Source organism: Chlorocebus sabaeus, chromosome 16, assembly GCF_047675955.1.
Source record: "Chlorocebus sabaeus isolate Y175 chromosome 16, mChlSab1.0.hap1, whole genome shotgun sequence".
NCBI classification, from domain to species: Eukaryota; Metazoa; Chordata; class Mammalia; order Primates; family Cercopithecidae; genus Chlorocebus; species Chlorocebus sabaeus.
The window spans coordinates 58,126,695-58,149,410 of NC_132919.1; the positions used below are offsets into that span (position 1 = coordinate 58,126,695).

The window sequence follows — 22,716 nt, forward strand, 5'->3', positions numbered from 1 at the left end:
TCCATACTTCTTTGCCACAGGCTGAGTGAACCAGAACAGAGAACAAGTACAAGGAAGAGCATTTAGGAGAATGAGCATATCATTAAAACAGGTGCAGCATGGAAAAAGAGTAGAAACATACATAGATCTGCACAAATTGCATGGCAATTCATCTGAGACATATTTTGTAGCAAGGTGATATTTTTCAAATATGTATCTATATTATCTCTTGTTTTGGCCTTTTCTCCATTTTTAACAGCAAAGTTATTTTATGCTTATTGGTTAGGGCATAAGGTTGAGCTTAAAGAAGGAAACAGAAACAAACAATATTTTTCCTGGCTCCACTGTTTTAAAAGCCTATGATGTTAGGAGTCTAGAAAGGATTCTTACCTTAGACAAAATATTTCTTGGAAAACATCTTGAATAAGAGGAAGGCCATGTATGAACCATATAGACAAGAACAAGGAAGTCTCTGTGGTGACATGCTTGGGCCCATGAGGAAGGATCAAATTGGGTGGCAGATGTCTTACCCAATGCCCATACAACTAGATTATATTAAAGAGTAGATAAACCCACGAGACATCCAGTTCCCCCGAATTTAAATACAGTGCTAGGGCAGGAAGAAACCTCACATTAACTGAGATTACATTTTTCCACCCTAGAGAAATAGGAGCTTGAAATATAAATACGATTGAATTTCAAAAATACATTCTAAGTTGTTTTTCTCATACACTCAAGCTTCTGAATGAAGATTCGTACCTATGACAATTTATACAATTGAATGCAAATCAGGAAAGCATTCATAGCTGACTTCCATCCAAAGGGAATCTTGGGAAAGGACAGAAAGGAAGAGGTTACCGGCCACAAGTTTGGGAGATTTCTGGACAGCAAAAGGGACAGGCCATGCTTCATTGCCAAGTCAACTCATATGAAAGGACAATTTGTTTCTTTGTAGACATCCCAGAGCGGGGACGTCAAACAATTTTGAAACACTTCTTCTTGGAAAAAGAGCCAAGATGTTACATAAAGTTAAAAAACAGGTTTGCAGCCCAAGGCCCAAGACTAACACTGAACTCTCTCCAAATGTATTAGGAATCTTGTTTCCCTGAGAAGGGAGAGCTAAGCCTTTGTGCCCTGTGGACGTGAGGCCATTGGTTGCTTTTCTCTTTGAGAGGAGCTAGATATGCTCCCTTTTTAGCTAACAAAGAAAGGGAGAAATCCAAGGACACATCTGTGCTGAATCTAATCGCCAAATGTCCGGTTTCACCAATGTGGGTTTGTATCCAACTTCACGTGCACCCTGAACTCAGTTGATGCCTTGGAGACAGGTCAGGGGAATAAAAAGCAAGAGAGGTGCAGTCCACAAAAATAAGAGGCCCTTGACCTTTCTATTCAAAGCACACTCCAGGGGTCATCAGGAGCAGCATTGCCTGGGAGCTTGTTAGAAATGCTGGATCTCTGGTTCCAACCCATATCTCCTTAATCCTGGTTTTCACACAAGATCCCTTGGTGATTCGGAAAGCTTATTAAAGTGTGAGAAGCACTTGTCTAGGAAGCCAGCCTCAAGCTTCTGGAAAAAAACGAGACTCCTAGCTGCTCCAGTAGGAAGGATTCCTCATTCTGGGAGGTCTTGCAATCATAAGACTGGCATGGAGAAGATGACCGTTCCTGGAATTAGTCTGCCTGAGTTCAAAGCCTGGCTACTTTATTAGTTCTGGAGCCTTAAGCAACACGCTTTCTGGACCTCAATTTCCTAATCCGTGAAATGGGGACAAAAATGATAATACCAGCCAGGCGTGGTGGCTCACGCCTATGATTCCAGCTCTTTGGGAGGCCAAGGTGGGAGGATCGCTTGAGGTCAGGAGTTCAAGACCAGCCAACACAGTGAAACCCCATCTCTACTAAAAATACAAAAATTAGCCAGGAGTGGTGGCATGCACCTGTCATCCCGGCTACTCGGGAGGCTGAGGCAGGAGAATCACTTGAACCTGGGAGGTGGAGGTTGCATTGAGCCAAAATTGCGGCACTGCACTCCAGCCTGGGTGACAGAATGAGACCCCATCTCAAAAAAAAAAAAAAAAAAGAAAAGTAATATTAGAATTCAGTTCCCAGGGTCGTCATGAGGATTAGATGAAAGAAAATACATAAAATATTTAGAATAGTGTCTGGCACAAGGAGCCCTCAATAAAAGTTAGCTATTGGTATTTTTAAGAAAAAAATGTCTTATGTTTTGGATTCCTAACAAAAGTGCTGAAACCATCTTGGAGATTCCTTCCATGTTCTTCCTTCTCAGTTACAGAAAACACAAGGAATGATTTTAACTGCTCTGACCCATCTATGCTAAGTGGTGGGGCATGGAGCCAATTCTAGGGGGAAAAAAATGGCATAGTCACTGTTTCCCAAACTGTATTCATTCCAAAACTCCTTCATTCTTTTTTTTAACCATATCCATATACAACCCTTATATGTTTTTATTTAAGTCAATTTACAATGAATTTTGTTTCTTAAGAGACACATCCAAAACAATAAATATTATCTATGAAGTCAGTAGTTTAATGTGACTTTTTTCTAATTCACGTTAAAGTGAAACCATAAATATGAAAATTAAAATGTTCACACACACATAAAAACGTTACTTAGAAATCCAGAAAGTCTCTTCGCTCCTACATTAGCATTTTATTAGCTCTCAGCTATAATTCCAAATGTTTTGACATCAAATCTCTCCACTCAAGTGATTTGAGCAAAACCTTTTGCTTCCAGCTCATGCAGCCCAACTGAGGACCAGAGCCACCAAGCAACTTGTCAAAGCAACACAGCCAGTGCAGGGCAGAAAGATTAGACCACAACGTTTCTGTAGTAGAGATGGCAAAGGCATCCTTATTCTTCCAACCGCACTGAGACAACAGCTGTGTCTGTGCCCCTATTCTTATTCTCTCTGCTTGGTGACTTTTGTCTTGTTCCTGTAATGATGGAAAGTCCCCTTCCTTTTGCATCTAATATGATCACCGGATTCATACAACAGAGCTAAAGAAACGATGTCTAAATGTCTTGCCTGTCCTTTTGCAGTCTTCCCACATCGGGGGTGTGGCGGGGGGGCCATTTCTTTCGAGGCCATCAGGTTTTTTCTCACATAACAAATGCAGCAGCTTGGGTTTTCCTGCCACCGTGCTTTTCGCAGAGCATATGTCAAAGAAGGAGCCTCATGGGCCAGACTCCCTGCTCCTCAATGATGCACAGCTTCTACAAAAGGAATGCGTAAGCAAGCTCTCCCTAGTGACAGCCTCTGGCCCAATTATTTCTTCCCCATGGTTTTTCTCTGTGAATTATCAAGTGACACTCTAGTGATTCTTGACAATGTTAATTAATGTAAAAGGAAGGAGAAGAAATTAACCCAATCTATCTGCTCTGCTTTATGGCGGGTATGATAATGTTCTAAGACGTTGTGTTATCAACATTCAGTTCCATTTAGTAAATATTTCTGAAGGGCTCCAGACAAGCCACAATGACTAGACGCTGCACAGGTTGCAAGAGTTGGATCTTACAACCCTTACAAGAGAGGAATGTGTCTATTGCATAGACTTGCCAAACAAAAAGTTTTCAACTTGTACTTATCCGAATCATTCTCAAAGGGGGCAATAGTAAAACCATACCCAACAAAATCTTATTCTTTAGTATTTAATTTCTCGTATCAGGGAGAAATTTAATGTAATTTAATTATTTAACTTAATTTACAACTAAATTAGCTTGGCATTTTACTTTAATTTAATAATTTCAATTTAATTTTTCCTGCAGGGAGGATAATAACAGAAAAAAACGGTTGAGAAACACTGCTCTAAATGCAACTATAATTCAAATATACTTCCCTTTGACCCAGCAATTCCGTTACAGGAAAGGGGTCCCGATCCAGACCCCAAGAGAGGGTTCTTGGATCTCCCCCAAGAAAGAATTCAGGGCAAGTCTGCAGTGCAAAATGAAAGCAAGTTTATTAAGAAAGTAAAGGAATAAAAGAATGGCTACTCCATAGACAGAGCAGCCCCAAGGGCTGCTGGTTGCCCATTTTTACGGTTATTTCTTGATGACATGCTAAACAAGGAGTGGATTATTCATGCCTTCTATTTTTAGACCGTATAGGGTAACTTCCTGATGTTGTCATGGCATTTGTAAACTGTCATGGCACTGGTGGACATGTAGCAGAGGACGACCAGAGGTCACGCTCGTCACCATTTTGGTTTTGGTGGGGTTTGGCCAGCTTCTTTACTGCAAACTGTTTTATCAGCAAGGTTTTTATGACCTGTGTTTTGTGCTGACCTCCTATCTCATGCTGTGACTTAGAATGCCTTAACTGTCTGGGAATGCAGCCCGGTAGGTTTCAGCCTCATTTTACCCAGCTCCTATTTCAGACAGAGTTGCTATGGTTCACAGGCCTCTGACAATTCCACTTTCGTTATGTGTCTTAGAGAAAAAGTCGAAAGAAACAAACGAGCAACAAAGTTGCTGACTACATCATTTTTAATAGGGAAACAATCTAAATGTCCATCATTTGGAATTAGTTCAATAAACTATACTGCATCTATATTATGCATGCCTGTAATCCTAGCACTTTGGAAGGCTGAGGCGGGGGGATCACTTGAGGTCAGGAGTTCAAGACCAGCCTGGCCAGCATAATGAAACCTGGTCTCTACTGAAAATACAAAAATTAGCCAGGTGTGGTGGCACACACCTGTAATCCCAACTACTCAGGAGGCTGAGGCAGGAGAATCACTTGAACCCAAGAGGCAGAGGTTGCAGTGAGCCAAGATTGCACCACTACACTCCAACCTGAGTGACAGAGCCAGACTCCATCTCAAAAATAAATAAATAAAAAGAATGAGGTAAGCCTAGGGAAACTGACATGGAGAGAGAGGCCTCCAAGCCTGATACGGTTGGGCTGTGTCCCCACCCAAATCTCATCTCGAATTATAGCTCCCATAATTCCCACATGTTGTGGGAGGGACCCAGTGGGAGATAATTGAATTATAGGGACAGTTTCCCCCATACTGTTCTCATGATAGTAAATAAGTCTCACAAGAGCTGTTGATTTTATAAGGGGTTTCCCCTTTCACTTGGCTCTCTCATTATTTCTTGTCTGCCACCATGTAAGATGTGCCTTTCACCTTCCACCATTATTGTGAGGCCTCCTCAGCCATGTGGAACTGTGAGTGCATTTAAACCTCTTTTTCCTTATAAATTACCCAGTCTCAGGTATGTCTTTATCAGCAGAGTGAAAATGGACTAATACAAAGTCATACCGTGTCCAGAACTGGTGGGTTCTTGGTCTGGCTGACTTCAAGAATGAAGCCGCGGACCCTCATGGTGAGTGTTAGAGTTCTTAAAGATGGTGTATCTGGAGTTTGTTCCTTCAGATGTGTCCAGTTTCTTCCTTCTGGTGGGCTCGTGGTGTTGCTGACTTCAGGAGTGAAGCTGCAGACCTTCGCGGTGAGTGTTAAAGCTCATAGAGACTGCATCGACCCAAACAGTGAGCAGCAGCAAGATTTATTGCATAGAGCAAAAGAACAAACATTCCACAGCTCAGAAGGAGACCCTAGCAGGTTGCCGCTGACTGGCTCGCGCAAGCCTGCTTTTATTCCCTTATCTGACCCCACCCACAGCCTGCTGATTTGTCCATTTTACAGAGAGCTGATTGGTCCGTTTTGACAAAGTGCTGACTGGTGCGTTTACAATCCCTGAGCTAGACACAGAGTGCTGATTGGTGCATTTACAATCCTTTAGCTAGACATAAAGGTTCTTCAAGTCCCCACCAGATTAGCTAGATACAGAGTGCTGATTGGTGCATATACAATCCTCTGGCTAGACAAAAACTTCTCCAAGTCCCCACCAGACTCAGAAGCCCAGCTGGCTTGCCTAATGGATTCTGCACCAGGGCCTCAGGAGCCCAGCTGGCTTGCCTAGTGGATTCCACACCAGGACCTCAGAAGGAGCTGCCTGCCAGTCCCACGCCATGGACCTGCACTCCTCACCCCTTGGAGGGTTGATGGGACCAGGCGCCACAGAGCAGGGGGTGGTGCCCGTCGGAGGCTCGGGCAGCGCAGGAGCCCACCGTGAGGGGGCTTAGGCATGGCGGGCTGCAGGTCCCCAGCCCTGCCCTGCAGGGAGGCCTCTGAGGACCCTAGAGAATTTGAGCCTGACGCGGGTGGGCCGGCAGTGCTGGGGGACCCTGCAAACTCTCCGCAGCTGCTGGCCCAGGTGCTAAGCCCCTCACTGCCCTGGGCCTGGGGTGGCAGCCAGCCGCTCCGAATGCAGGGCCTGCCAAGCCCACGCCAGCCAGAACTCATGCTGGCCTGTGAGCTCCGCACTCAGCCCCGGTTCCGCCTGCACCTCTCCCTTCACACTTCCGGGCAAGCAGAGGGGAGCCCAGAGAGGGGCTCCCACAGTGCAGTGGCCAGGTGAAGGGCTCCTCAAACACTGCCAGGGTGGACGCCGAGGCCAAGGAGGCGCCCAGAGCGAGGGGTGCTAGCATGTTGTCACCTCTTAATATTATGGGTTAGAAAAAGGACTCTGCAGAATATATGTGCATGATCACATTTAGATTAAAACATGCACACAACAGATCTATGTATTTCTGTTTGTGCATGCTCTCTACGTAAATGCAAAAGAAAGTCAATGGAAGGTTACCCACAAAAGTGATAAACTCAGACTACCCTTGGGGATAAGGATAAATTTGACTACAGAAAGGTGGTTGAATTGGCAGATGCACTATTTTATTTATCTTTTTTTGTGTGCTTTCTTTCACATTTTACACAAGAATAGATCCTGAATAACTCATAGAAATAAGAATAACAAACAAATATTTATAAAAATCAACCCTTCCTCATCTAAAGAAAGGAAGAAAAGATTTCTTCAGCCCTAAAGAAAAGATTTGTCACTTGATTTCTAATAAAATCAGGAAATCAAAAGCCTGTGTGCTTCACTTGGATTTTGGATTCTGTCTTTTTAATCAAATTATAGAAAAATGACATAAAGGTATACTAGGTTTAAAAAAAAAAAAAAAATCCTAAGGCTTGAAGTAATCAAATCAAATAGTCAAGAGAAATGGATTTTACTATCTAAAAATGAAACACTGGTGGGCAAGACCTCTAGAGGATGGTTGGCAACAGGTATCAACATGTAAATAAGCATACCTTTCAACAAGCAGTCACAATTCTAGGAATTATACAAGGATGTTCATTACTGCATGCTGTACAATAGAGAAAAACTAGAAATCACTTGCAAGTCCATTAATATGAGATTAATAAGCAAAATAAGGCAGATCTATATAGAAGAACACTTTGTATTCATTCCCAATGATGATCTACATTTGAAATCTACAAGATATTAGTGTATTAAAGAGTGGGTTAGGCCAGGCATGGTGGCTCATGCCTATAATCCCAGCACTTTGTGGAGCTGGGGCAGAAAGATCACATGAGCACAGGAGTTTATGACCAGCCTGAGCAATATAGCAAAACCCCCATCTCTACAAATGGTGGTGGTGGTCCCAGCTACTTGGGAGGCTGAGGCAGGAGGATCACTTAAGCCTGGGAAGTCCAGGCTGCAGTGAGCCAAGATTGCACCACTGCACTCCAGCCTGGGAGGCAAAACATTCTTTTACTTGAGGTTTAAATCCAGTTTTGGGGATACCAGCCCCATCTCCACTTGGCTTCAAGAACACTAGCAGCTAGACTTAGACCACAGTAAGGGTCTTACAGGATTCCTCTTTAAGGAAACTGATTAGTCTAGGAGAAAAATCCCAAGACACTGATATCTGAAAGTCTCCCAGTGAAATGCCAGGTTACTACTTGATCACTTGACAGTGAAGTTCTAAATTGACAGGGTTTTGTCAATTACCCACCAGTGTAGAGTTTGCATTTTAGTGTCTCTCTGGTCAGTATAAACGAACAGCCTAGGAGAGTTAGACATTGACGTCAGCTTTTACGTAGTTTTGCATTGCTTTGAATTGGTATGTTGCAAAGTTGGGTCCCAGCTCTCTTCCAAGCTTTGAATGTCAAAAATAAAAATTAAATTAAATTTTTTTAAAAAGTTGAGGGTCAGGGGGCAGGGTGGGAAACAAACTAAGAGAAAAAAATTCCGTGGAAATAAAGACAATGCAGTTGGCAAAATGACTTTTTTAACTATAACAAATATCCTCAGAGAAATAGTGACATTATTATACAATGATGGTCTATAAAAAGAGATAATAAGAGAATAAGAAACAGCTCTTAGAAATTAAAAGCATAATTATAGAAATTTTTCATTTGATAGAATGTTTGGAAGGAAATAGAGTTGAAAAAAATCTACCAACAAGTAAAATTCAGAGATAAAATAAGGAAAATAAGAGAAAAAAGATAGAAAAACTAAAGGGTCCATCCAAGAAATTCTACATCCAAAAAAAGGGGAAAAAAGAAAGGAAGGAAGAAAAGAAGAAATGTTGCAAGAAAAAGAGTACATGGAAAACAGAAGGGAAGAAATTTGCAAAGAAATAATACAAGGAGTGAAGGCCATGATTTTCCAGACTGGAAGTTTTCATCAAGTGTTCAGCACAATAAATGGGCGGGGGGAAAGACCCACAAGGCACATAACAATGAAATTCAACAACCACCACCAAGTTCAAAATAAAGAGAAAAGAGCAGATCAAACGGAATGAACAAGGCTTCAGAATGCTATTGGAACTGGACAGTGAGCAGAATCTTCAAAATTCTGGGGAAAATAATGCCCAATGTAAAATTTGATATTCAGCCATGATGTTCTTTAATAAAGACATTTGCAGACATGCAAGAATACAAAAATTTACTTCTCATGAATTCTTTCTTGGGAGGTGTATTTGTCTGTTTTCATACTGCTGTAAAGAACTGCCTGAAACTGGGTAATTTACAAAGGAAAGAGGTTTAATTGACTCACAGTTCAGCATGACTGGGGAGGCCTCAGGAAACTTACAATCATGGCAGACGGCAAAGAGGAAGCAAGGCACCTTCTTCACAAGGTGACAGAAAGGAGAAATGCCAAGCAAAGAGGGAAGAGCCCCTTATAAATCCATTAGATCTCGTAAGACCTCCCTCACTATCACAAGAACAGCATGAGGGAAACCGACAGCCCCCTGCCTCCCCATCATCCCCTCCCTCTCCATGATTCCGTTACTTCTACTTGGTCTCTCCCTTAACACGTGGGGATTATGGAGATTACAACTCAAGATGAGACTTAGGTGGGGACACAAAACCTAACCATATTAGGAGTTTCTTGGAGAATATTCTCCATCAAAATAAGAAAGTACACCCAGAAAGTGAGGGCTTGTGATTTGAGAAACAGAGATCCAACCCAGAACACGAGTTACAGGATTTTTCAGGAATGGCAGTACGGAGACATCTTAAGACCTGTAGGTCTAGAAAGCAACCAGACCAGATAAGAAAAGCAGAACAAGGATCAGAGAGAGATGGTGTCAAGAAAAGATGATGAAATTGAGGGAGTACCTGAGCTGTCAAATGTATTCTCAGATTATCCATTCACTTAGAAAGTTAAGGATTGAATTAGTAATTGATGCAATGGAAACCTAAAGCAAAAAACGGAGGAAGCAATTATTAAACCCAAGAATACAAAAAGTTGTGTGAGACATGCAGTTGCAGCTCAGTGGTGAATCATAGCTATATAACCATTGTAGTATAAATATACGATGTTAATTTACCCAACAATGGGAGGTGGGAGAAATAAAAATGCGTGGATACAGCACGAAGGCAACCCAGGCATGTGAAGGCTACCCTTAACCAAGGAGGGACTGTAGCCAGTGCATCAGTATCTCCACCCTCCTGCCTTCTAGCGGGACAACTCTGAGGTGTACTCTATAGTGTCTCAAAGGGTCCACAGCATGACTGAGCTCAGATCGTCCACAGTGACAATCCACTCACTAAATATGCCCTTCGTTGACTGTTCTCTGTTCATTCTCTCATTCTCCCTTCATTCTTGCTTATGCTTCGTGGGAGTGCCTCTTGATTAAATTGTGTACTGCATTAGTCCATCTTCACACTGCTGATATCCCAGACTGGGTAATCTATAAAGAAAAAGAGGTAGACAGGCACGGTGGCTCATGCCTGTAGTCCCAGCACTTTGGGAGGCCAAAACGGGCAGATCACCTGAGGTCAGGCGTTTGGACCAGCCTGGCCAACATGGTGAAACCCCGTCTCTACTAAAAATATAAAAATTAGCTGGATATGGTGGTGTGTGCCTGTAATCCCAGCTACTCGGGAAACTGGAGCAAGAGACTCGCTTGAACCCAGGAGGCAGAGGTTGCAGTGAGCTGAGATCACACCATTGCACTCCAGCTTGGGTGACAAGAGTGAAACTCTGTCTCCAAAAAAAAAAAAAAAGGAAAAAAAGAAAAAGAGTTCTTTTTTACAGTTCCACATGGCTATGGAGGCCTCACTATCGTGGTGGAAGGCAAAAGGCACTTCTCACATGGCAAAAGAGAATGAGGCCCAAGCAAAAGGAGTTTCTGCTTATAAAACCATCAGATCTCATGAGACTTACTATCACGAGAACAGTATAGCGGAAACCACCCCATGATTCAATTGTCTGTCACCGGGTCCCTCCCACAACACATGGGAATTATGGGAGCTATAATTCAAGATGAGATTTGGGTAGGGTCACAGCCAAACCATATCATGTACTGTCTTTATCTCTGTGTCTGCTTTAGGCAAGGTTGCCAGATTTTGCAAATAAAAATACAAAACGTCCCACTAAATTTGAATTTCAGATAAATGATAAATCATGTTTTAGTGCAAGTTTGCCCATGCTATACTTGGGACATACTTGTACAAAAAATGATTTGTTGTTTAACTGAAATTCAAATTTAAATGAGTATCCTACATTTTATCTGGCAACTCGACTAGTGTGGGGAACAAAACTAAGACAGAGGTAGAGCCTCTTGTTTTCTAGTAAGATGTCAATAGTAATACATAAAACCGAAAATCGAGAAAGAGTTCCTTAAGTATATTATTTTAAGATACGAAAGCAGGCCGGGCGTGGTGGCTCATGCCTGTAATCCCACACTTTGGGAGGCGGAGCAGGTGGATCACCTGAGGTCAGGAGTTCAAGACCAGCCTGGCCAACATGGTGAAACCCTGTCTCTATTAAAAATTCAAAATTAGCTGGGTGTGGTGACACGTGCCTGCAATCCCAGCTACTTGGGAGGCTGAAGCAGGAGAATCGCTAGAACCCAGGAAGTAGAAGTTACAGTGAGCCGAGATCATTCCACTGCACTCCAGCCTAGGCAACAAGAGCAAAACACCCTCTCAAAAAAAAAAAAAAGAAAGAAAGCAAATAGCAGAAGTAATTGCTAAAAGAGTGGACAACAGTTGGCTCCAGGGAACAGGGTGTAGTGTGAGAAGGGGTGAGGCAGGAGATTCCTATCTTTTACATTATTCCTCATGGTACCATTGGACTTTTTAAAAAGCTCCACACATGTATAACTTTGATTACAAGTCTTTTGTAAAAGAAAAATTGAACCATGTATTTACATTCCCATCCACAGTATCTCTCCTCACTTTGACATATCACCTTTCTTTTGTTTTTAACTAATCTGGTGGGTGAAAAAATGTTACAATTTATTGCTTCCAGATACTAATAATTTTGAACATTCACATCCCTATATTTCTTGAATATTCCTAATTATCCTTTTACAGATTACCTATAATGTCTTCAGCCAAATTTTCCATCGTGGCGTTGTTTTTTAAAATTTCAGTGTTCACCCCTTTTTATTAGATTTTAATATGATATACATGATTGACATGACTTTTAATTCCAAATGAAGTTTGTACTACTGAGAGATGGTGATTTATTAGTTTGAATCAGTGGAAAGACTCCATAATTGCCAAGTTTGAAAAAAACGCACACACACAATGAAAGAGAACCATTGGGATCCCACCCTTCGTATGCAGAGGGACCTCCACAGCAGACTTTTGGGTATTCATCAGACCTCTTTATCTTGTTTTTCTTTCTTTTTTTTTTTTTTTTTTTGAGACGGAGTCTCACTCTGTCACCCAGGCTGGAGTGCAGTGAATCTCAGCTCACTGCAATCTCCACCTTCCGGGTTCAAGCGATTCTCCTGCCTCAGCCTCCTGAGTAGCTGGGACTTCAGGCTGCCTCAGCCTCTTGAGTAGCTGGGACTTCAGGCGCACGCCATTGCACCTGGTTAATTTTTTTTTGTATTTTAATAGAGACAGGGTTTCACCATGTCGACCAGGCTGGTCTTGAACTCCTGATCTTGTGATCCACCCACCTCGGCCTCCCAAAGTGCTAGGATTACAGGAGTGAGCCATAGCGCCCAGCCTATCTTGTTTTTCTTAACGTCTTTTTGCTTTAAAAAAAAAAAAAAAAAAAAAAAAGAATCTCATTTGGTGAAGCATGCATTCATCTCGGAGAAGTGACCACAGTTTCATGTTAAAATTGCTTTTTTATTGATATACAATATTTTATGGATTTATGGGGTACATGTGATATTTTGTTACATGCATAGAATATGTGATGAGTGAGTCAGGGTTTGGTGACTCAACTAGAATGGCTTGGACTCAGTGTCTCTCATAAAATTACAACCAGGATGTCAGTGGGAGGGTGGGGAGGCAGGAGCTGGAATGCCCACTTCTGAGGTGGCTCACTCCCATGGCTGTCGGCAGGACCCCTCATGTTCTCACTGGCTGTGGGCAAGAGGACTCAGTTCCCCACCATGTGTACCTCCTGCTTGGGCTGGTTGAGTGTCTTCATGACACAGTGGCTGGTTTTCCCAGAGTGAGGGATTTAAAGAGTAAGAGGGGCCGGGCGCGGTGGCTCACGCCTGTAATCTCAGCAGTTTGGGAGGCTGAGGCAGGTGGATCAACTGAGTTTGGGAGTTCAAGACCAGCCTGACCAACACAGAGAAACCCGTCTCTAATAAAAATACAAAATTAGCGGGCATGGTGGCGCATGCATGCCTGTAATCCCAGCTACTCGGGAGGCTGAGGCAAGAGAACCGCTTGAACCTGGGAGGCAGAGGTTGCCATGAGCTGAGATCGTGCCATTGCACTCCAGCCTGGGCAACAAGAGTGAAACTCCATCTCAAAAAAAAAAAAAAAAAGAGTAAAAGGGATGCAGGAATGTTTGGATGCCAGGCCTCAGAAGTCATGCTCTGTCTTCTCTGCAATATGAGACACAAATCATCCCTGTTCAGAGTGGAAGGGGATTACCCAAGGGTGTGAGAACCAGGAGGCAGAGATCACAAGGGACCCTCTGAAGACTGGCTACTATAGGTATACATTTTTCTTAAAGGGGATTACCCAAGGGTGTGAGAACCAGGAGGCAGAGATCACAAGGGACCCTCTGAAGACTGGCTACTATAGGTATACATTTTTCTTAGTTCGTGTAAATCTTATTACAGCAAAATGGGACAAAACCGGATGAAGGACGTAACTACCGCACGGTGTGGTGTTGAAAACGTGTTACTATTTTTCATCAAAACTAACATTCTATCACCTGAAGGACAAACTGTTATTTTTTGTACCCTTAAAAAGTAAATAAAACACTGTCAATTAAATTATAACACAGTTTATCAGTTTGAGGTTTTATTTTCTACTTATTGAGAAGACTATTTTATACTTACATTTAGTGACTGTCATAGAATTACTCGTGTCTTAACGAGAAAGAAAATGTAAGAGAAAGAAAAATTCAGTCTGAATGGTCACGTTGCATGCCTATATCAAAATATCTCATGCATCGCACAGATATATATGCCTACCATGTACCCACAAAAATTAAAAAGAAATTAAAGCAAATTTAGTTCTGCCTGGCTGACAGTAACTGCAAGATGCATTTCTAATTTCAGAGATGTTAAAATATGAAAAATAGGCATCTTTAAGGAATGATATATAGCATTTTTAAACTTCCCAACAGCCCTGTGAAACAATGATTGTTTTTACAGAAGAGGATGCCAACATTTAATTAGATAAAATTACTTCCTTAAAGTCACACATCTAGTAAGAGAACAGATTCTCAGCTGCAGGTTCCTCCCACTCTACAACCAAAGCATATAACCCCTTCAAGCTCCTGCCTCTCAAGTCAGTATGGTCATCCTCATTGTCAGCATCACCGACACCCTTATCAACATTGTCGTGGACACATTCATCGCTGTTGTCACCACTATCATTCCTGTCACCACTGTAATTATCATGGTTTTATCATTGTCACTGCCACCATAATTATTGTTGTTGTCATTATCATCATCATCATAGCTAAGCTCTTTGCTAAGAGCCTTACATGGTGCCTCATAACTACCCTACAGGTGGTTTTATTATTACCCTGTTCTACAAATATTAATAGTGAGGCTTAGTAAGATTAACTAACTTGTTCTAAGTTATTCAGCTGAGGTCTGAATAGCAGGGTTGAATTCAAATCCATTGACTATAGAATATAACCACACACAGTATCTGACTATAGAAACTATTCCAAGCCAGGCACGGTGGCTCATGCCTGTAATCCCAACACTTTGGGAGGCCGAGGCAGGCAGATCATATGAGCTCAGGAGTTCGAAATCAACCTGGGCAACATGACGAAACTCCGTCTCTACAAAAAATACAAAAACTAGCCAGGCATAGTGGCGTGTGCCTGTGGTCTCAGCTACCCAGAGGGCTGACACAGGAGGATAGCTTAAGCCCAGGAGGCGGGGATTGCAGTGAGCAGAGATCACACCACTGCACTCTAGCCTGGGTGATAGAGCGAGACCCTGTCTCAAAAAACAAGAAAAGAAAAGGAATTACTACTGTGTACAGTATTAAATACAGTACACAACAAATCACAGGGGCTCACTAAGTGATGCATATACTTGTGCCTAGCCCAGTGACTGGCACATAGGCAATAAACAATTACAAAAACAACACCAATGATCGAAGCTCATGTTCATTGAGCAATTACTATGTGCCAGGCATGATGCTAAATGCTTCACACAGTTTATTACTCTTAGTCCTCATGTTACCCTTATGAGGTAGGTACAATTTTTATACTCAGTTTACAGGTTCCTCTGTCACATAGTCACATAGTTGAGGACATTGAAGGGTAGAGAAATTAAGAAAGTGTTCAAGGTTACACTATCAGTGCCTGTCCCAGCCATAGTTCAAACCCAAACAGTCTCATTTAAAAGCACATGTTTTTGATTACCACACAACAGTGTCTCCTACAAGAAATGTTATGAGCGAATTTGTTTTCACTGATTCACCCCACAAATATTGTCTGAGTACATACCATAGGTTAGGTGTTTGCCAAGTGCTATGGATATAATAAAGAATAAGAGTAAGATAGGCCCTTCCTTCATGCAAATTACAGTGTGGAGAAAGTACCAATAAAAATGAAAGGTACGAAGACCATGTAGATACAGGGGTGTTCAATCTTTGGCTTCCCTGTGCCACACTGGAAGAAGAAGAATTGTCTTGGAACACACATAAATTACACTAACACTACCATTACTTGATGAGCTACAAAAAAAAAAATTCCATGCACAAATCTCATAATGTTTTAAGAATGTTTATGAATGTTGTGTTGGGCTGCATATTCAAAGCCGTCCTGGGCCACATGTGGCCTGTGGGCTGCAGGTTGGACAAGTTGATGTAGAAAGATGGCGATATTAATAGAACACTCATATTTACATCCTACGCTTCCCAAAATTCCACTAAGACGACGATGAGATGGTAATGATGATGACTAATATTTACTGAATGTCCTCTGGGTACCAGACATTAATCTGGGCACTTTACATGTGTTGTCAATTTTCAACCTTATAACAATCCATTTTACAATTGAAGAATCTAAGGCAAAGAGAGGTTAAATAACTTGTCCAAAGTCCCATAGTTAGTACGTGGCAAAGTAAGTGTAAGAATCTAAAGCTTGTGCTTTAATGCATCTCTTTCCACAGTAAAGGAGAAAAATATATATAAATTCTCACAAACAGAGACATCAGGACAAGGGATGTTCTGAATGGGAAAGATCAGCAGTTTTGAGAAATGAGAAGCAGGGCAGAGGGAGTAACTTATTTAGCAGGAAAGAGAAAGCTGTGAATAAAAGCAGAGCCTAAGAATAGACCTGACTCTCCCCACCACAGGGCATCAGAGAAACTCATAAACTGGAGACATCTGATATCACAGAGTGTGGGAGGGGGACACAAGAGTAACCCTGGAGGCTAAGATAGAATTCAGTATTTATAACAGTCAGCACCTTCACCTACTGTCACCCACAGAGTGCCAGAAACCAGGCACTGACCCTCCACCCCAAGGAGAGGTTGGCCAGGAGCCTTACCAGCTTCCCGTGTCTCCCTCCACATGGAGGCAGGACATGCTGTGGCCTTGCCCACCCTCCCACTAGCCTCTCCCACAGGGCAGCAAAGGTGAGTCTGGGAGAAAGAACCAGTCAGACTTAGTTCAGCCCCACCCTTTCCTCTTGGGAGTGAGTCTTTCCAAGAGAGAGCATGTTTTCTTCTACCCCTCAGTGAGAACAGTCTTACTGTGGGAGGAGTCCTCTCCCGGTTCAGCATTGCCGGTGATTGGCTGCCTAAGTCTCCCAGTTCTGGCGTTGAGTTTGCAGGCCCACTGGACTCTTAGACTAAATTGCATCCCCTACCTGAGTCTTCAATTGTTTTAATAACAGTGGTTTCTTGATCTCTCATCTGCCTTACCTGTTTTACCACATTATTTCTCAATATGCCAAAAGTTTGGGTTAATTTTTTTAAAAGAAGAGAGAAAAGTTGGAAGAAAGAGAAAGACAGAGACAGAAAGGGAGAAAGGAAAGGAAGGGAAGAGAAGGAAGGGAGGGGAGGGGAAGGGAGGGGAGGGGAGGCGAGGGGAGGCGAGGGGAGGGGAGGGGAGGCGAGGCGAGGGGAGGGGAGGGGAGGGGAGGGGAGGGGAGGCGAGGGGAGGCGAGGGGAGGGGAGGCGAGGCGAGGCGAGGCGGGGCGGGGCGGGGCGGGGCGGGGCGAGGCGAGGCGAGGCGCGTGGAGGGGAGGGGGAGGGGAGGGGGAGGGGAGGGGGAGGGGAGGGGGAGGGGAAGGGGAGGAGAGGGGGAGGGGAGGGGAAGGGGGGGAGGGGAGGGGAAGGGAGGGAGGGAGGGGAGGGGAAGGGAGGGAGGGAGGGGAGGGGAAGGGAGGGAAGGGAGGGGAAGGGACAGGAAGGAAGGAAGAAAGGGATTTGTGTTAAATGTCATCCTTGGAGAGATATGAGAAGATAATGTATCCATAAAACAACCTTAACATCCTTGGAAAGATATGAGAAGATAATGTATCCATAAAACAATAATTTATTAATCAGTCAGGAAAGAAGAGCTCTTAAAAATAAAGCTAGAGCACGCAAAGTAAAAATATCCCTGGAACTTTATCTTTCCATGAATATAAAGTTCATCCCAGTTTCCTTCCCACAAAGAGAGCAAATAGAGATCAGGAAATAAAAATTATGGACCAAAGCAAGACATGAGAGAAAGGATTAACCCAGAAAACCTAACAGTCAAATAATAGGAATAGAAGTTTCTGTTCCAGACAAACAGAAAACAGCAGGCAAAGAAAAATACAACACACACACAACACACACACACACACACACACACACACACATTTATACATATACATACAGGAGTAAAAGCTAGCAGCCTGTAGATTGAAAGAATATACTAGGAAGTCAGCAGCAGAAGCAAAAATAGTGCTAAATCATCACAGAACTTTACAAATCATGAATAAATAAAAGATCTTAAAAAGATTTTAGAGGCCAAGTGCAGTGGCTCATGGCTGTAATCCCAGCACTTTGGGAGGCTAAGGTGGGTGGATCACGAGGTCAGGAGTTTGAGACCAGCCTGACCAACATGGTGAAACCCCGTCTCTACTAAAAATACAAAAATTAGCCGGGTGTGGTGGCACATGCCTGTAATCCCAGCTACTCAGGAGGTTGAGGCAGGAGAATTGCTTGAACCTGGGAGGCGGAGGTTGCAGTGAGCCGAGATTACGCCACGGCACTCCAGCCTGGGCAACAGAGCAAGACTCTGTCTCAAAAAAAAAAAAGTTTAGAGGGAAAAAATGGTGGGGGAAATGCTGAAGTCAGACTTCTCAGCCTCAGTATTGAAGAGAATCTTTACAAAGTATTATGAAACTATTACCAAGATACATTGTTAACTGAAAAGCACAAGGTGCAGAACAATGCACTTAATGTGCTACCAACTGTGTTAAAAGAGGAAAAACAGAGAGAAGAGAAAACGAGGGAAGAGGGATGCTTGAGTGCGCACAGACTATTCCCAGAAGTCTACAAAAACTGGTAGAAATAAGACATGGACAGGTACTATTTGAAATTTTTTGTCATATGTTTGTATTGCCTATTAAAAAAATGGATGGGATAAAGATGACATACAACCTTGGACTATGTCCATAATAAAACATCCAGGAGCCTGGTGTGGTGGCTCGTGCCTGTTATCCTAGCACTTTGCAAGGCCGAGATGGGTGGATTGCTTCAACTCAGGAGTTCAAAACTAGCCTGGGCAACATGGCAAAACCCTGTCTCTGCAAAAAATAAGAAAAATTAGCCAGGCATGGTGGTGAGCACTTGTAGTCTCAGCTACTCAGAAGGCTGCGATAGGAGAATGGCTTGAGCCTGGGAGGCAGAGGTTGCAGGGAACCATGATTAAGCCACTGAACACCAACCTGGTGTCTCAAAAAAAAATTGGGAAAAAATACATTATATACAATGTATGCATGCGATGATTACCACTACCATAGTGACACGGATTCTAAGATGTACATTTTTTTTCACACATCTCTGAAATTAGGCTATGTCTTACAATCAACAGCGTGCTATCCATCTTATGACAGATCATATTGGCAGGAGGGTTTCTTATTTAGGGAACTTAAAATAAAAGGTATCTTACCATTAATGGCATCTTACAGTTTGTGACGTGTATTCATTATCTGTTGCTACGTAACAAATTGTCCCACGACTTAACGGATTAAAACATCATTAATTATTTTACAGTGTTTGTGGGTCAAGAATTCAGGCACAACTTAGACTCTGCCCTAGAATCACTTACACGCTGCTATGGAGGTGTTACCTGGGGCTGGGGTCATCCCAAGACTTCACTGGGGAAGAGTCTATTTCCCAGCTCACTGGTTGTTGGCAGGATTCAGTTCTTTCTGGCTGGTTGGATTGACAGCTTCAGTTCCACACTGGCTGTTGGCCAGAAGTGACCATCATGTCTTTGCTCCATAGCCTTCTGCGTAGGGCAGGTCACACACAGCAGGTGGCTTTATGGAAATGAGTAAGTGAGGGAGCAAGAGAGGGCAAACAAGAGAAAAATCACCGTTTTTTGTAACTTAATCTCTGAGGCGACATCCCATTACTTTTGCCATTATTCTCTTCATTAGATGTAAGTCACTAGGTTCAGCTCACACTTTTATTACACAAGGGCATGAAAACCAGGAGGCAGAGGTCACTGAGAGCCCTTTTAGAAGCTGCTCACCATAATATGTAAAAATATATGTATATGGACAAAAAAAATAAAGAAAGCATTTGGAAGTAAGCTTTGTCAAGTTGGTAGTGCTTTAAACCAAAACTGGCAAGTCAAGGAAAAGCTTACTTTTCATGCTGTTGCTTTCAGACAAATCTACTAGTGTGATCCTTTGAAGGATTGAGATAAATCCCAGGGACCTGAAAGTCACTGTCCAGAATGAGGCCACACTTCTCACACTGACATAAAGTCAGAAGGAGCAGTTGCATCCTCGGATCTGTGAGTGACCTTGGTCAGCCATGGGGAAGACAGGCAACTGGCTGCAAAGAACCATAGTTAGAGCCACAAAGGCCTCCCTGCCAGTAACAGCTCCCCCAAGCCATCGTGTAAATCATGCTTGGAGGTGAAGGCAATGAACATTCCAAATCTTCACAGCTTCAAACCTCTTGATTTTCTGCCACATCTATTTTGCCAATTCTTGACCCTGAATCAAGCCAACCATCCATTTTCTTTGTTTCTGCTCCTGGATTGCCAAACATTGCTGGAGGGAATTCCAAAACCATGCTAATTCATTCTGCTACAAATCCGGGCTTCAAGGCCTGGGCAAGACACCATGTGACTCATGCCCAGTGAACTCCCTTTCTTATCCCCTACAGCAGCAAGGAAATGATTGCATCTGTGTGTATTCATAGGTAGAGAGGGAGGGAGATAGATAGATAGATAACAGAATGATAGGTGGATAGATTAATTTTTAAGAGACACATAGAATATATAGTACATGTTGTTTGTAATATTCATAAATGTATATATAGTACATATTGATATAGATTTCTAGATATATAGAAATATAAAATCAGATAGTGATAAGTGCTCTAGAAATGCAGATACACTGCTCAAACTCACCACATTCCTTCATAAAGAAGACTTCGTAAATCCTATTGCCTTGTTAGGAAGGCTCTTACAGGCACTCTTTTGCCTGAACTATCCTTTCTCGTTGGTAACATCTTGATTCAAATATTCTTTTACTCCAAAGGCCTTCCTTGACCAGCAATCCCAACATATTGAGGTGCCCCAGGGCATTGTTTTAAACTCACATGGTGCATTCTGGGATTTTTTAAATTTTCAAGGGAAACCCAACGATGGCTGGCATCTGTTGAACACTGGGAGAATTCCTAGTCAGAGGTACTTAACAGTTTCAACATTAAGTCACTACATTCCTTTTGATGGTGTCATATTTTGGCGAAGTTGGCTTTGGGGTGGTAGATGTGATTTAAAAAGCAAGTGCCACATGAAAATTATTGTGGAAAAAGAAATGGGGTGGCAATGTCCAATCTGCTTCCAAGGTTCTAGAAGTTGTGCAGTGTCCAACAGGCACGCCCATGTTATTAAGAGGTAACCACGGTCTTTAAGAATAAAATAAATATATGTTTTCATTCTACAGTATGCCCCGTGTATCTTTTTAAACAGCTGCTAAGTTGTTAGGACATGAAAATGTATTAAAATATCAGGACCTAACTCCTTAATAAATAGAATTCTTAGGTATTTCTTTTGCCATGGGGCACTGTAAAAGAATTGCTAAAACACTAAGGCCTCTGTGAACCCCAAAAGTTTAGGAATCTCTGCTCTAGACTCTTATCACCAGTACAATCTGCCCTTGTAATGCTCTTTTCCTTCCCCCACTAAACAATCATTGTACTTTGTTGCAGTTGCTTAAGTAACAGAGGATTTGGAGCTGCTAGTATAAATCACCTCTCTCCCTCTCTCTCTCTCTCTCTCTCACACACACACACACACACACACACACACACACACAGAGTTAGGGAATGGACCAAAAGAAGTGATGAAGGACACATGAATGGGAATGAAATAATGTTTGTGCACCATCCACCTCACCAGGTCCCTTGGAGCTCCAGAATATGGAGTGAAGACACTAGAGACAAGCCATGACAGCTGCTGTGAAACTCTGGACACAAGAAGGGAAACTTGATGAGTGCAGGAGACAAGGCATAACACAAAGTATAGACGAAGCCCTAACCTGAGTCACACCCTTGCATGCGACATTGATGGTCTCATGAGCACTGATTTTTCGGGCAATGGGAATAGAACAAAGGGAAGCTGGAGGCAGAGAGTATGGGTGGAACACATGCAGTATGAGGAATGCAGGAGATAGATTTGTTTCTGGGCCCATCCCCTTGGCGATTTTCCTAAGTATCTAGGACACAGCATGGATGAGAGTTGAGGCCCTGTCACTCACAAATGAGAAGAGTTTGGATCACTTGTAAGCTGTATGAGGACCAGGATCAGGTTGGACATCTTTGCTGCTATCTCTATACCTTAGGACAGGGCTCACCCCATAGTAAATGCTCATGTATTTGTTTTTGTCTAGGTGGGTTTCTTTGTTTGCTTCTAACAGTCTGCAAAAAAAAAAAAAAAAAGCACAGATATTTCCAACCTGCCAAACTCCATATATCCTAAAACAAACTCATTGTCTTCTCCTTTGTCTTGGAATGTCCTTTAACTCCCCCATGTCCTTTGATACCCCATATCCAATCTTCCATGGTTTCCATCTCCAACATTTCTCTTGAATACTGTCTTATTCAGGTCTTCATTTCCTCTTGCCTCAAGCCTTTCCTCCGTTCTAATCCATCTTACACACTGCTTTCTGATACTCAGTTTCTCACTCCCCTGCTCAGAAACCTCCCATGGTTTCCTATTGCCTGTCTAATAAAGACCAAATTCCCTGGTAAATCTTGCTAAGGTCTTCACGTTCCGGTCCCTTACAACTTCAGTTTCTTCAATTTCCCTCCCTCTTCACTGACTACCACCTGCCCTAATGTTTGCATGTCTGTATTGCTATTCATGCCATTTCTTCTCTTTCATGCTAGCTTATAAGTTCCTTGGATCTTCAGGCATGTTCTTTTTTATATTTGGCCAAGTCTCCTTTTGTGGCCCAGGCTGGACCGTAGTAATGTGATCTCACTCACTGCAACCTCTGCCTCCAGGGTTCAAGCAATTCTTCTGCCTCAGTGTCCCGAGTAGCTGGGATTATAGACGCCCACCACCATGCCTGGCTAATTTTTGTATTTTTAGTAGAGAGAGCGTTTTGCCATGTTGGCCAGGCTGGTCTCAAACTCCTGACCTCAGGTGATCCTCCTGCCTTGGCTTCCCAAAGTGCTAGGATTATAGACATGAGTCACTGTGCCTGGCCATGTTCTTTATCTTTATATAT

The 22,716-nt window shown here is 42.7% G+C and overlaps 1 long non-coding RNA gene across 1 annotated transcript in view; it reads right to left on the bottom strand.

The window, feature by feature from the left end:
* Positions 1 to 20,523, bottom strand: part of LOC140708672 (uncharacterized) — a 38,221-nt gene extending 17,698 nt beyond the window's left edge. Inside the window, exons 1-2 of the long non-coding RNA XR_012088855.1 lie at positions 20,391 to 20,523; positions 19,092 to 19,284 (exon numbers count right to left, since the gene is read on the bottom strand). This is a non-coding gene — a long non-coding RNA (uncharacterized lncRNA). The remainder of the gene's footprint in view (positions 1 to 19,091; positions 19,285 to 20,390) is intronic.
* Between the last annotated feature and the right edge of the window lie 2,193 nt (positions 20,524 to 22,716).